Here is a 13,959-nt window from a genome sequence, read left to right on the forward strand (position 1 = left end):
GGGAACTGCTTTGCTTTAGGATCACATTGTAGTAGCCATACTTTGACTTGAAGGAACACCCCTCAGAGTGATTTCATAAGCTGTCCATTAACAAGGTGCTGAAATCAATACACGTCATTATCTACTGACGCCTTCTGTTCCCAAGAGGAACAATTGGAATATATGTACTGTAGGTCTTATAAGCTATTTTAGCAATATTTGTTAAATACCCTGCTTGGGTATGCTGACTCTTTAATAAAATAGGGTGCAATGGTTAATGTAGATATCATCATAAGAAAAAGCACAGTGTGCCTGTTCTGGTTCATCAGACTGTGGCACCTTCATTTATGCCCTTTGCACTAGGTTAAAGGACTCTCAGACAGCACAATACTTCAATTTCACAACATATTTATTATTTAATGAAAACACTGGCCTACTTTGTTAAGTAACAGTCATTGTTTCTTTAATGACTTTTCTTGGGAGAGTTATTCCCATAGTGATCCACATTCATCTGGTTGCTCTCAATACACAGGGGATACATGCAGCAAGCCGATTGAACCTTACCAGAAAAACTCCATCTTCTCACTTCTCTTAAGAATGGGGGTTGACAAGTGCTTTTCTCACCCACAAAATGTATCTGAAATTCATCAACCAGTTTTGCATGCTGATTTCCCAAGAGTACCTTGAAGGGTGCCAAACATGACTGAGATGAACAGCTTGTTGATAAAGAGAGCTCCAGTTATCTGCACCATTCCCAGGCTTAGCTAGTTGCTTGCAGTGATTGGGTACTGTAAAATAAATAAATTTATGTTACTATTTTCTTTTTACACAAAAAGAGGTTGTGGGAGCACTCCAAGGCTAAATAAAGTATACAAATACAATGGAAGTGCAACTGATCTGGCCAAATTAACTACAAACATACAAAAAGAAAAAGGGATTGATCAATGCACATTCCCTGGTCCCCTGTTTCATAAGTAAATTGTCTGTTAGTTTCATGCTAGTGCATACAGTATATAGACAAAAAACAGGGGTTTTTAGTTACAAAATTATGATCATAAGATTGGTAAGCCACCATACCACGTCAAGGTAAACCCCATATGGTGGTCCTATCTATTTACCTCTGGTCATATTTTTCAAAGGCTGGCACTCCCGTGCACTATTGCCATTCTTGACCTGGGGGCTGGTTTGAATCAGAGGGCTTAGTCACTCCCATGCCTTTTGCTTATATAGAGAGAGATTGCCTGGTTCCCCAGGCCCAATCCTCCCCCGCTTGCGGCTTGTAGAGGAGAAGACTGCCCATTAGCCAACACTCATTCTTTTTAAAGGCATAAGACCACCATTAAAGGGACAGGTGTGGGGGTGCTGAACCCACATGGAAGTTTGGCCATTCTTCCTGCAGAATTAAATCTGCTAAAATACATAAATACACAAAAAGAGGTTGTGGGAGCACTCCAAGGCTAAATAAAGTATACAAATACAATGGAAGTGCAACTGATCTGGCCAAATTAACTACAAACATACAAACATACCAATCTTATGATCATAATTTTGTAACTAAAAACCCCTGTTTTTTGTCTATATACTGTATGCACTAGCATGAAACTAACAGACAATTTACTTATGAAACAGGGGACCAGGGAATGTGCATTGATCAATCCCTTTTTTTTTTTTTTTTGTATGTTTTTACTATTTTCTTTTTCCCTGTTTACTTTTTACTGTCATCAGCTGCAACTGCCCGGTATCTCCTGCCAATGATATCAATGGCAACAACTGGATGTCCAAGAACTTAATTTGTATGTTGTAGTTGTTTACAGGGGAACCCTTTTGAAATAAAAAATAACAAAAGTGGTATAAAGGTGATACCTTTATTGGCTAACTAAGATAATCATAGCAAGCTTTCAGAACATTCTAGTTCCTTTTTCAAGCTGGTAGTTGGTAACTGCATTCACCCAAGGTCAGTAAAGTCTAATACAGGTATGGGATCCCTTATCCGGAAACCTATTATCCAGAAAGTTCCAAATTATGGAAAGGCCATCTCCCATAGACTCCATTATAAGCAAATAATTAAAATGTTTAAAAATGATTCCTTTTCTCTGTAATAATAAAACAGTGCTTTGTACTTGATCACGACAGATAAGAAGATTTTCCCTTTACTGCTAATTAGGTACAAAGTACTTTTTCTGAATCAGGTAGATAAATGACAAATAGAACTCTTCCAGGATTAGGTTGCACTTGTATTTACAGAACTATATAACAAATGTGGGACAATTAAATACAGTATACAATTCAGTCTCTTCTTTGATGTTTTTTCAGAACAATTTCTTCAGTTTCTTTCAGTTAGAAACATAATGACCTTTTGCCTGAGTTCTCTGTCATACCACATCATACATCCTAATGGTTCATATTTTGATGGGACAGGCCTGATACCTGTATCCCAAAAGGAGCTTTGTCTAGGAGTAACTAGACTTGACCAGTACATACAATAGATATGTTGGAGAAGAATATATTTGATGAAAAAAGCTTATCAACGTTTTTCACCTTAAAGGAACAGTAACACCAAAAAAGAAAGTGTTTTAAATAAATTAAAATATAATGTACTGTTGCCCTGCACTGGTAAAACTGGTGTGTTTGCTTCAGAAACACTACTACAGTTTATATAATAAGCTGCTGTGTAGCCATGGGGGAAGCCATTCAAGCTGGAAAAAGGAGAAAAGGCACAGGTTACATAGCAGGTAACAGATAAGCTCTGTAGAATATAATGGGGGTTTATCTTCTATCTGCTATATAACCTGTGCCTTTTCTCCTTTGAATAGCTGCCCCCATGCCTATATAGCAGGGTATTTATATAAACTGTAATACGGTTTCTGAGGCAAACACCCCAGTTGTTCCAGTGCAGGGCAACAGTGTATTATAATATAATTTCTTTTATAAACTTTCATTTTTTTGGTGTTACTGTTCTTTTTAAACTCTGGAATTAAATTACGCAACTAGCTTTTTCTCATCAAATTTAATATCGCAAATTATGTGGTAATTCCAGCCTTTTTTTTTTGTATATGTTAGAGGGAGACATATCTACATTCTTGTGACCAGTTCAACAACTGTTACACTGCCCTGTATGCTGAACTACAACTTCTACTATAATCCAATATATTAGCAAAAGTAGGAAGCCATCAGGGGGGTACCTGGGCTATAACTGTAAAGGGCCTGGCCATTGCTTTGGCCTTGAAAAATAAAATATTGTACTGTTTCAGATGGTAAAGTTGCATTTGTACCGGGCCCAGTGGAAATCATGGGTTTTTGATGCTGACTGTTTAGAGAGTTATGATGCACAGTGGGAAAATAGGAAAGGCTGGAAATAACTTGAAATAATAAATGTATACCTGACAATGTCGGAGTGGTAGCACAACTACAGCATTCACAGGTAATTCCAGATACCAGGCAGATTGTAGACTGGTGTAGCGTGAAAAGCCTCATCAAAGCTCCCAAGAGAAAACAATTAACAGTTTTGCACAAATGATCATCTAGGACCGTTATAATATGGAGCAAAGAACCTTTAAAAATGCAAACGGGGTTCTTACTTGTAGTACAGATCCCTAACAGTGCAAATCCTGGCATTCTGGTCTGAAAGCAAAGAAATGGATTGATTGACTAATAATTTTAAGGATGGCTGCCTTCAACTCAGAGTTTCTGATTGGTAGTTGCCATGGTAACATTAGATGGTGGTAGCAGCACAAAATTGTACTGTACAGTGTTTAAATTAAAATGTGTCTTACTGCGCACTTGGGAGGTGCCTCTCTCTCTCTGGCACAGTTCTCAAATACCATTTGTTAAATGGCTTCATATATCCGATATCAGTTCTACCATAATGATATTACTGGCCTTTCTTTGTTCTCTTTCCTTCTGCTAGCAGGATAGAATATGTAGCCTTTCCTCTCATACACACATACCATTTAAATGTATCATGCACTGCCAGCAACTCTGATATCTAGAAATGTATAAATATTTGAGCGGCCTGAGCCATTAATATGTGATGCCAATATGTTATATAAAAGAACAATAGCCATAAATATAGGAATGTCAGGGTTGTTTTTTTTTTTAACCAGAAACAGTGGCAGCCCTAAAGCTGTCCCTACACAAACTGGTACTATTCTTCATATGTATAGTGGCTCATCAATATCCATGTACAGGTATGGGATCTCCGTTATAAGCAAATAATTCTAATTTTTAAAAATGATTTCCTTTTTCTCTGTAATAATAAAACAGTACCTGTACTTGATCCCAACTAAGATATAATTCATCCTTATTGGAGGCAAAACAAGTCTATTGGGTTTATTCAATATTTAAATGATTTTTAGCAGACTTAAATTATGGAGATCCAAATTACAGAAAGATCCCTTATCCGGAAAACCCCAGGTCCTAAGCATTCTGGATAACAGGTCCTATAATTTTACTATGAATATTGGTCTGATTTGGGATAGAGTATGTTAAATCTAATCTACCTGTGCATCATATCCACCAGTATATGGCTGATTGGCAGATGAGCAAGTAAAGAGTAGGTGCAGCTTTTGCTTCTGTTCCAGTTATACGGACAGGAAAAAGAAAAAGGCATCGGTGCAGTGTATGGCCAAGTGTGCAGTGTGCAGTGTTTGAAACCAGTTCATTTGGACCCTGGGCCAATCTGTCAAGTGCCAACAAAGATCAGTTTGTGTATGGCCAAGAGTAAAAAAGAACAAAAAAGATATATAGTATAAAAACAACTAATTCAAAAATAAATGCAGACTGCTGCAAAATACTGCTGGGTATGTTATGCTTACGTTACATTTTAAAATGAATTGCCCTTCTAACCCTTTCTAATTCCAGGCAGTGTCATTCTGTGGCTACTAAAGCAAATAAAGTGCTGTCTTGTATAAAAAAGGGCATTGACTCAAGGGATGAGAACATAATTTTGCCCCTTTATAGGTCCCTGGTAAGGCCTCACCTTGAGTATGCAGCGCAGTTTTGGGCTCCAGTCCTTAAGAAGGATATTAATGAGCTAGAGAGAGTGCAAAGACGTGCAACTAAACTGGTAAAGGGGATGGAAGATTTAAGCTATGAGGTTAGACTGTCGAGGTTGGGGTTGTTTTCTCTGGAAAAGAGGCGCTTGCGAGGGGACATGATTACTCTGTACAAGTACATTAGAGGGGATTATAGGCAGTTGGGGGATGTTCTTTTTTCCCATAAAAACAATCAGCGCACCAGAGGTCACCCCTTTAGATTAGAGGAACGGAGCTTCCATTTGAAGCAGCGTAGGTGGTTTTTCACGGTGAGGGCAGTGAGATTGGGGAATACCCTTCCTAGTGATGTGGTAATGGCAGACTCTGTTGATGCCTTTAAGAGGGGCCTGGATGAGTTTTTGAACAAGCAGAATATCCAAGGCTATTGTGATACTAATATCTACAGTTAGTATTACTGGTTGTATATATATAGTTTGTATGTGAGTGTATAGATTGGTTAGTATAGGTTGTGTGCTGGGTTTACTCGGATGGGTTGAACTTGATGGACAATGGTCTTTTTTCAACCCTATGTAACTATGTAACTATGTATGTAACTATGTGTTGTGGATCATAGAATCTATGGCACAGACTTAAAAAAGACCTTAGTGGCACCGCTGTAGATTCGACACCTTTGGTTGGATCTCTGCTCTGTGCCAGGCCAGTGTATTTATGGTAACATGCATTGTTGTAACAAGAAGCTTCTGACACCCAAACGTTTCTCTCTGATCAATTTGTTTACCTAAATGACATATTATTTCTGTTGCAACCTACTGCACATAACTAAAAGAATATTTTTATTATTAGCAGTATTGCATTCAAACTCTTTGCAGTTGGACTGGCTGTCATTATTGGCAATTAAATCTAAGAAAACATAAACTCATATTATTCCAGACTGACAGATCAGCGGGTTCCTAAAGAAATGCCTCCCTTACCAACCAATACCCCATTACTTCCTGTTATGACTACTGTAAAATGGTGGTTGATAAAACAATGTGCCAGTTACAAACTTTGGTGTAAAAAATACACTACATTTGTCCAGGAGCAGTAACCCAGTAACTGTTTGAGTAACTGTTTAAAGGCAAACATCTTTTTGGTTGCTACTGGTTACTGCTCCTGGGCAAACACATTAGGGATAGTGTCCTACTGCTGTAGCCACTAGAAATTCTTGGCAACAATCAGATTGTAACTTTTATTATTTTTCTTGCCCAGGTCCAAGTTTGTCCAGTCTTACTAAATATGCCCGACAATAGAACACCAGTGCTACACTTACACAAATAAAACTTGTTGAAACCTCAGGTGCAAAGCTGTATGCCCTTCTGCACAGGGTAAATCTTCAAAGCAAGAATATTCCAGCAGCACTCTGAAATGGTGAATAAAGAGGGCCCAACTGATGGGTCACATAAAGGTTGGAGGGCAGCTAGATAAACAGGAAAATGCACCACCCCTGGCATTTAAAGAGCCTTCGGGGAACGTGCACTCAAATAAAAGGACTAATAAGCAGTGATTTAACTAAAGGCAGATAATTAATTAGGTCATAGGGAGCACAACAAATTTCAGATTAGGGGATTAGTAGAGAGAAGAGCAATGTAGGTACTGAAGCCCCATCTATTAAAAAGTAATGGGTTATAGCATCCCAGTACATTATTCAGTAAGAACAATGAGTAAAAGCCATCCCCATTACATTACCCATTGAGCATAATGGCATCCTCAGCACATTATATAGTGAGGGCACCTAATGCACATTATGCAGTTAGGGTGAAGGATAGTGGAACAGCATACCTAACATAAAGTGAGAGCATCTATAAATGGCAATTCTAGCACACTATACATTAAGAGAAATGGGTAACAGCATTGCACACTAACCACACACACAGTTAAAAATCAATGTACAGGCAAAAATGAAATATGAAAATCAATATACACTGTCACCCTAGATAAAGGGATATTTCATATGAAAAATTAACTCTTTTAAATATTTATTTCATATTTTATTGTGTTTATTAATAAATTTAGATTTAATTAAGTTACATATGGTATGTTAACTGAGGTAAACCTGTTTGTGGACTTGTTTGAGCAAGTGCCATCTGAGTACTAATATAATCAGCAATTTGGTTACTCTTTCCATTGCAAGTGTAGTAGAGTAGGGCTTTAGCCTTCTCTTATTGCTGTCAGTGCCCATTCAAGGACCTTTTATATCCTTATGTGTGAGAATAATTGTAGCCCACAGGTTGAGGCAAATACTTTTTAAAAATGACTGTATGGGTTATGGTTTTTCACATAATTCTGAGATTGCTGATTTACAGGTTTCTGAATAAAGGATCCCATTCTTGCATTAGGAACTATGGATTTTGCACGGTACCAGAACATTCACACAGAATGGCCATTCACCTGTCTGTGAGCTGAAGCATAACTGGGTTACACAGAAATACTGTGATCTAAAACACAAAGTCAAGTCTACATCTTAATGGCTGAAGAGAAACAAAATGAAAGTTTTGAATTATCAAGTCCTCACTTGAATCGAACAGAGATACTTTGGCCAGACCTGAAACGAAGAAAAAGAAGAATAGTTTAAAATTCATAACCAGTGATGTGAAGCACTGATATCAAACTATTGGAAACTTTTTGCTGCAATTATTGCTGCTGAATGTAGTGCACCAAAATCTGTACAAACTTCCCACTGACTTCTTTACCTTCCTAGAGCTTGTATTTTATTTCAATAAATGTTGAACATTTTAAAAACTCAAGTTTGAATACATTCTAGATCACATTTTTTGCCACAATTTTCTTGAATCAGTACACCAGTTTCCTCCCACACTCCATAAATATAGAGGCAGTCTAAGTAGCTGCTGATAAAATGTCTAAATGTTTAAGGGACATTGGATTGTAAGCTCCACTGGGGCAGGGACAGATGTGAATAATGCAAAAGCTCTGTAAAGCACTACAGAATATGTTGGCACTACGTTAATAAAAAATATAACAAAAGCATAACAATAATCCCATATTTTAATAAATCAACTTGCAAACTTGTCTAAGTTCTTTTACAGTAATGATGGAAGGCTTTGTGCAACAACAATATGACAATATTTTTACTGGGTAACTTTAGGATGAAGTTACAAAATAGGGTTATAAACAATGCTAATAATGGCGAAATTACAAAATTCTTCTTTTTTTAATTGTTGGACATTTACATGTTTAAATCTTAAATATACCAATTTTGAGCTATGAACTGGACACACAAGCCCATTTCTGAAGAAAATCTGAATTGTATTTATTGTGCCAGCATGGTAATTGCCTTGCTCATGAATTCATCTTCCATTTGCAAGAAAAATGCATAACTAGCAGCTGAACTGGGCCATAAGGGAAGTGAATGTGTAGAAATATAATATTAATAGAGAGAGTTTTATTGTAGTTGATCAATATAACACCAAAGGAAAAAAGTTAAAGCAGTAGCGGCTGTTATTGTATTACATTAGGAATAATGGGGCCCTACTGCAAAATAGAATGATAGAAATCACTAGGGACTTACACAAGTGCTTTCATATAAAGGCCATGGATCTCTGACATTACTTCTAATATTCTATGCATTTTTATAAGCACCAGTTATAAACAACGACATCTCTGAGTACCTTTTATAAATATATTTTGCAAGATATTAAACCAGCATAACATATTGGGATTAAAGTACCACTTTTTATAACATACAGGGCTATTAGAAATCACAGTGGAGTTCCACACCATATAAAGGTGCAAGGCTGAAGGTGAGTGTAAGTACTAAAAAGCATGTATTGGGATAACCTGTTGCTTATACTAAATCCATACTGCAAAATCCTTTTCATTCATTTTGTTACTCTTGTCAAGACCCACTTGTGCCCATCTGAAATGAATCTGCACCACAAAGCTAGTGCACACATAACTTGCAGTATATTTATCTTTATCTTGGAGTGCAAAGGGCTGGAAAGTAACTACTCTTCTGGAGAAGGTAAGTGAATATATAGCATATATTTATTTTATGTTCTGATTGCTTCTAAGTAGACATCTTTAATTTAAATTACATAGAACCGGGTTGTTAAATATGCCAGTCTCGAATTTTATTCACACCTTAATGACTATTTAAATTATCTACCTGGAAGAGCTTTTAAAGTGCTCACCTCATTTAAACAAATGCAATAACCCAACTGTGCATTACTCTCAGCAATTGTATATCCAACAGCCCCCTCCATGATGTCATATGTAACGGCAGTAAGGAGAAAAAAGCAGCTGGAGACTCATAAATTGGGATTTGTATTCATACTCCCCCAGCGTACAAGCTGAAATTATATTGCAAAGCACAGTGCATAAGCAGTTGGATCACTCGCTCATTTCCGCTGTGATTTAAAGGAAAATCACAAAGAATCTCTAAAAGCTGCATTTTTGAACTGAATGGGCAGCCACTAGGGATGTCCACTTCTTTCATAAACCTTCCGAGTCGTTAAAAGAACATTAGCTCCCAGGAATGCCGCTAATGATTGTTAATAGCACATTAATGATTTGGCATTTCATAGCCACGCACTACGGTGCTAATGCTGTGCCATTTGTGCTTGCAGATTAAATATTCAGAGAATACAGGGAGCAGCAGGCACAAATAGAAACTCATTTTGCGATTAACCTGCCACAAAAACATTCTCTGGGATAGGAAGGTAATATTCACAGAATATTCCAATTGTTGAAGCGGGCCATATTTACACGTCAGTCTCAGTCGAGGGAATTGTATCAGCCTGGCACAAAGAGGATGCCATCAACATAAATCATTTCACTATTTACCTTGTTTAAGACTTATAAATACAAAGACGTGAATTTGTAAACTCAAAAGAGCAGGGGGCCACTACAGGTGAAGCCCTGCAAGTACGGAGTATGGTGGTTCCTGAGTATGGTGGTCCATCTGAAGCTTTATAGTGAAAAGATGCATAAGCTATGGTTCAGATCTCATTTGTCTGAAAAGTTTTTTGTGACTTTAATTCATTACTTCTAATATCCAAGTAAAGGTGGCACAAGTAACCAACATAAATACATTGACCAAGTCAAATCAGTGGACGAGGTGCACCAGGCCCAGACCCTCAGCTAAGAAAGTGGAAAACTGACAGCAATAGGAAGAAAGGGGGCATCCATAAGGAAAAAATTAGCATTTCTATTGACGCAAAGAAGATGCTCATTCTTTTAATGTAAACTAGTGATGAGCAAATCTGTCCAGTTTCTCTTTGTCGGAAAATTTGTGAATCTTTGAAAAGATTTGTGTAACAGTGAAAATGTCCTAGATCAAAAAAATTGTGTGTCATTTCTTGACGTGCACAATTTTTATTTATTTTTTTGACGCACATCATTTTTTATTAGGTGCGCGTCAATTCTTTTGTCAGAAAGCAGAGTTTTTTTTTCCCCTTCTACCTTAGTGCTTCCTTATAATGATACATTTGGGCACACAGTATTAGCAGCTCCTTTATGAGTTCTCCTGAGGCTGTGACATATCATTCATTAACACATGTGCTCATTAATCTAATAATGAAACAGCCATTACCTTGTTATGGATTGCTGTGGTTAGCAAATAGGCACACAATATCAATATGTGTGAATTCCAATAAGGGGAACATTAATCTTTTATACTAGGAAGTGAGAACCTATCTAGCCCCCCTCTTACACTATTTCATTATTTGACATATTGATGCAGAAGGTGCTCTACTGGAATGGACAGATGGAAGAAATGTTTTTAATACCAAGTCAGCATAAAAAGCATAATACCAATGCAACAAGACAGACAAAAATAGGATGTTTAGAGAGAAATTCATAGTCTGGGACACCATCTGTTCTGGAAAGAAAAAGAAACTTCCATTTTTCTGTGAAATGAGACAGAGAATAGTATCTTAATACATAACAGTTGATTAACAAATCTCTCTTGCTCTCTTTTTGTCTCGACTTTGGTTCCTTGTGTATTTGGGTGCTGCCTTAAAGATAGCAAATGCAATGATGCTGTGTCATATCAGGTAAATTTCACGTTATAATCTAATGATTTACAATATAAAAGCAATATAACAGAGGGTTTGGCAATGACCTAGCCTAAAGGCATCTAGATATTGCTGAACTAAAGTTCCCAGAAACTCCCCCTGTGTAATCATATTGGGCCTGTCAGAGGTATGGTAGTAACTGAATTCAACATCTGGAAATGTACAGAGTGACCGCCATTGGCTTAACCACCCTATGTCTTAGACTTGAATCCCCAGATGTGGCTGAACTACAAATCTCAGGATGCTACCCTCAAATGTTGAAGAATTTTTAAAGTGTTAGTGAGCAACATCTAGGGGCCTAAGTAGCATGTACTAAGATATAATTAATCATTATTAGAGACAAAACTATCCTGTTGGGGTTATTTATTATTTAAATGATTTTTAGTAGACTTAAATTATGGTGATCTTCATTACAGAAGGACCCCTCATGTGGAAAACCCCAGGTCCCGAGCATTCTGGGTAACAGATCCCCTACCTGTCATTTAGAAAAATCTGAATTATTAGCTTAAAATTAAGTATATGTCCTTCCTAAAACTCAGCTTTCTGGATGATCTGTTTCTGGATAAGGGATCCTATACCAGTCCTGTAAATATAGTTTTAATGGCTGAGACACAACATAGGAGCACATTCATCAAAGTACGAGTTCAAATCCCAAAATGGGAAAAATTCAGATTAGATACGATAATTTCTGATGATCGCGCAAAAATCACAAAAATTCTTACAAAATGCTAATGAAAAAATCGGAATAGTCATGATAATATCGTATTGGCGATCCGAAAGTCACTAAATGTTTGTATCGAACGATCATAAATGGCGGGAAAACCTTTCTGACTTTGCTCCTTCTGTGCATGATTTTGGAAGCCTTCCATAGGGCTCAATGGCACTCTGCAGCTCCAACCTGGCCCAAGGAAAGTCTCCCATAGGGCTCAATGGCACTCTGCAGCTCCAACCTGGCCAAAGGAAAGTCTCCCATAGGGCTCAATGGCACTCTGCAGCTCCAACCTGGCCCAAGGAAAGTCTCCCATAGGGCTCAATGGCACTCTGCAGCTCCAACCTGGCCCAAGGAAAGTCTCCCATAGGGCTCAATGGCACTCTGCAGCTCCAACCCGGCCCAAGGAAAGCCTCCCATAGGGCTCAATGGCACTCTGCAGCTCCAACCCGGCCCAAGGAAAGTCTCCCATAGGGCTCAATGGCACTCTGCAGCTCCAATCCGGCCCAAGAAAAGTCTCCCATAGGGCTCAATGGCACTCTGCAGCTCCAACCCGGCCCAAGGAAAGCCTCCCATAGGGCTCAATGGCACTCTGCAGCTCCAACCCGGCCCAAGGAAAGTCTCCCATAGGGCTCAATGGCACTCTGCAGCTCCAACCTGGCCCAAGGAAAGTCTCCCATAGGGCTCAATGGCACTCTGCAGCTCCAACCCGGCCCAAGGAAAGTCTCCCATAGGGCTCAATGGCACTCTGCAGCTCCAACCCGGCCCAAGGAAAGTCTCCCATAGGGCTCAATGGCACTCTGCAGCTCCAATCCGGCCCAAGAAAAGTCTCCCATAGGACTCAATGGCACTCTGCAGCTCCAACCTGGTCCAAGGAAAGTCTCCCATAGGACTCAATGGCACTCTGCAGCTCCAACCTGGCCCAAGGAAAGTCTCCCATAGGGCTCAATGGCACTCTGCAGCTCCAACCTGGCCCAAGGAAAGTCTCCCATAGGGCTCAATGGCACTCTGCAGCTCCAACCTGGCCAAAGGAAAGTCTCCCATAGGGCTCAATGGCACTCTGCAGCTCCAACCTGGCCCAAGGAAAGTCTCCCATAGGGCTCAATGGCACTCTGCAGCTCCAATCCGGCCCAAGAAAAGTCTCCCATAGGACTCAATGGCACTCTGCAGCTCCAACCTGGTCCAAGGAAAGTCTCCCATAGGACTCAATGGCACTCTGCAGCTCCAACCTGGCCCAAGGAAAGTCTCCCATAGGGCTCAATGGCACTCTGCAGCTCCAACCCGGCCCAAGGAAAGCCTCCCATAGGGCTCAATGGCACTCTGCAGCTCCAACCTGGCCCAAGGAAAGTCTCCCATAGGGCTCAATGGCACTCTGCAGCTCCAACCTGGCCCAAGGAAAGTCTCCCATAGGGCTCAATGGCACTCTGCAGCTCCAACCCGGCCCAAGGAAAGTCTCCCATAGGACTCAATGGCACTCTGCAGCTCCAACCTGGCCCAAGGAAAGTCATGACACCAAAGCTTTCATACTTGGCGTGGCAATACGATTTTGTTGCGTAATTTTTGACGCACAGTACGAAAAAGTCACGCAAATTAGCGAAAAAAAAACTGCAAAAATACGCAAGGTACGAAAAAAAGTGGGATTCGGACCGATGGTACTTTAATAAATCTGCCCCATAAGGTTAGCCACATTCCTAATTCTTATTTTTAGACCTATATGGTTGTTTTAAATGCAGCCATAGGTGCTGTATTACTTGTGAGACTTGCTTAGTCCATGAGTTACAAACAAATTTTACACATTTAAGAGCTTTATAAATCGCAACACTTCAGGTGTAATCTATTTATTGACCTGTCTTAAATGCAGTAAACAAAATGTAGTTTGTACCGTGACAGCCGTTGCAGAAAGGGTTAGAGAACATGTGGCTCAGATTAATCATAAGAATCACACAAAGGAAAGCAATGTTACTGAGCAGTTGGCACAATACAATGGAGGAGCTTATTATTAGGTGTACAAGGGCGCAAAGGTGAGAGCAGGAATTATAGGAGAGAATGCACTGAGATTACACAGAGGTCTTTTTTCCTTGTAAAACTTGTTTACCATCTTGTTAAAACCATATCTTTGATGTAACCTTTTTCATCTAATTTCACTGACTGCGCTATGCCAGCTTAATGTAGTGACTGTGATTACCCTGCAATATATATAAATGAG

General features: G+C 39.1%; 1 long non-coding RNA gene across 1 annotated transcript; it reads right to left on the reverse strand.

The window, feature by feature from the left end:
• Positions 1–370: 370 nt before the first annotated feature.
• On the reverse strand, positions 371–3,579 carry LOC116406563. The gene is made up of 2 exons (XR_004219571.1): positions 3,360–3,579; positions 371–767 (listed from the first exon to the last, which is right to left on the reverse strand). It is a non-coding gene; the product is annotated as an uncharacterized LOC116406563 (long non-coding RNA).
• Positions 3,580–13,959: the final 10,380 nt, after the last annotated feature.

Source organism: Xenopus tropicalis, chromosome 8, assembly GCF_000004195.4.
Source record: "Xenopus tropicalis strain Nigerian chromosome 8, UCB_Xtro_10.0, whole genome shotgun sequence".
Lineage (NCBI taxonomy): Eukaryota > Metazoa > Chordata > Amphibia > Anura > Pipidae > Xenopus > Xenopus tropicalis.